This window comes from Falco naumanni, chromosome 2 (genome assembly GCF_017639655.2).
Source record: "Falco naumanni isolate bFalNau1 chromosome 2, bFalNau1.pat, whole genome shotgun sequence".
Classification (NCBI taxonomy): Eukaryota; Metazoa; Chordata; class Aves; order Falconiformes; family Falconidae; genus Falco; species Falco naumanni.
Genome location: NC_054055.1, coordinates 94,625,402 through 94,627,874, shown reverse-complemented (window position 1 = coordinate 94,627,874; position 2,473 = coordinate 94,625,402).

Below are 2,473 nucleotides of genomic sequence, written 5' to 3'. Positions count from 1 at the left end.
TCCCTTCTCAGCTGTAAGACCTCTTCTCCTGCCTCAAAGGGTCCCCGGAGCACAGCAAGCCAGATGTGCCTTTGAAAAACAGCTTTGACAGTCATTACACAGCACCCCATGGCTCCCAAGCATAGAGATGAGAGCAGAGAAGAGAGGATGCACCACCAGTGCTTGGTGTGGGAGAAGGACCATGTATGCAAGGATGCCTGTCCTTGCCCTGGAGAGCCCAAACCTAGGACGTACTCTCCAGAATATCCTCTAGGGCTCACAGGTTGGGCTTACATCACATCCTGAAGCTGACTGTGCTGTGGGTGCTGAACCTGGTTCCAATGCTGCTCAGAGACCTCTTTACTAGCACTTTCAGCCTATCCTATGCCCTGAGATGTTTAATGGGGTTGCAGCTGTGGCTGCAGAAATGGTTTGAGAAACTGCAGCACTCAAAAAAAACCATTCCCTGTTTTCCCTGTACTCCCAATGAGAAAAGAGCCAATGCAAGCAACAGAAACTAAATCAAATGTATTACTGGTATTTGCAGCAGTACAAAAGACCCTTGTGTGAACCCACAGTAGCCTGGGCACTGACTGTTTTCTCCTGACCCAGGTACCAGAAGAGTGTGCATAGAGGGCTTTGAGGAGTGCAAGGGCTGGTGCAAGAAGAAAGGGAGCTCAAGAGTGATGGCAGTGGGGAGATATGGGAATGAACCAGCCAACACAGACACCATCTTGGGCTGTCCTGCAAGTCTGGCCTGAGGTGAGAGCCCACTGTGCCCAGCACAGTGCCCCTGAGCAGGCCAGCCAAAGGGAACAGGGAAAGGGGATGCCCATAGATGGGAAGTGGCCCAGTAAAGGCCACAGAGCGCAGCAGTGGTGGGGCCAAGAGCAGCGCCCACCCCAGACCAGACTAACAGGAAGGGGGAGAATTCATCAAAGAAAAGTCAAGTCTAAGATATGTATTCACAGAATACCTTCAGTCTCATTTGCTGGGTGCAATCCTGCTAATAAAAATGAAGACCCTGCTGCAAAACACTTGATAAAGCACGTGTTCCAAACAGGAAGAAATTGGCATGTTGTGTGTGGAAGCAGAGAGCCTTTAGAAGGGATTTCCAGTGAGAAAATGAAAGCACTAATTTATTTCATGGTGTAGGCATTACCTCCTCCTCTGTGCATCATCAGGCAGATGTTATGAAGAGGCATGAGAGTCTAGAAATGAAGAAGCCTGCTGCTCTGCTGTGTGTTTAAAGGTGTCCCCTTTGCTTCAAGTGCAAAGGGGAGATGTGTATGGCTGCTTTTGGGGGGGGACCAACAAGAACAGCATGGACAAATGTGATGCAATAATGAGCTAATTAACCTTTAGAAAAGGAAAGTGAGTGCATTTTTCCTGTAATAAGCTAATGAAGTTTGTCCTCAGAGAGACATGTGGGACATCATCAGTGCAGCTCTTTAGCAGGGGTTGCCAAAGATGGTTTTCAGAGGAGGGGTGAAGAGCAGGGCTGCTACTGAGCTTAAAAAACAAGGGCTGCTGCAGGAAAATTGGGTTCCCCTTCCATGTGTATTACATGCATTGTAATAGGGCTCTGAAAGCATGTTCTCTGCTTGGAAGAATATCAGAATCTTCCGCTAAACCATGAAAGGAGCAAAGTGGAAAAAAAGCATCTTTTTTCTTGCCTTTTTTGTTTTTTTATAGTAGCTCAAGTGAAAACCAAGAGCAAGTTTCATGCGGACCTTGGATGTAATCTGGGCATTACAAGCTGATGGTGAAAGCTTCAGTATGGGCAAGATCTCAGTCTGCATCTCAGCTGTCTGCTGTTACAGCACATTTGATTCTCACTTAGGAGCCCAGTGACTTTTTTTCCTTGAATTACTGTTATGAGAGGTTTCATCACTGACCTTTCTGATGTTGCAAGTACAGTAAGAGAGCACAAAAATGAAGAATTTACTAAACGTAATTTAGAATTTCAATCAAATTTTCATCAGAATCTGTGTGTACAATAGTGCTTTAGAGGCCTTTTCCAAGGGACACTGGTAGAGGCTAAAGAGCATTTTAACGTTTCCTTTGATTTATTAACATTGGCTCATTTTTTGATTTGTGGAAAAGAAGTGCCCCATTAATACCTACAGTCACATTTTACATTAGACATCCTATATGTGCCCAATTCTATTTTTAAAGGAACTAATTCCTGTGCGTTTGCTGACTTATTCCAAGCATCACCAAGCTTCAAAATGTAAGACTTGTTCCTGACATGCGGGGAGTTTCCTTGGGTTCGAACAGCTGCATTGTTATTCCAGCTGTGGCTTTCTGTATTTGTATCAGTGAGCAGGACTGATTTCATGACATTAAGGAAATAGGGGAGGATATTTTAGCATGAATTAAATATGTATATTTGCTGCTATAACAGCAGAGAAAATTTAACTGGAAATTAATAGTTTCTGCAGCTTGAAAAGCTTCAATCACATTTGTGCACATGCATGCAGACACACATACA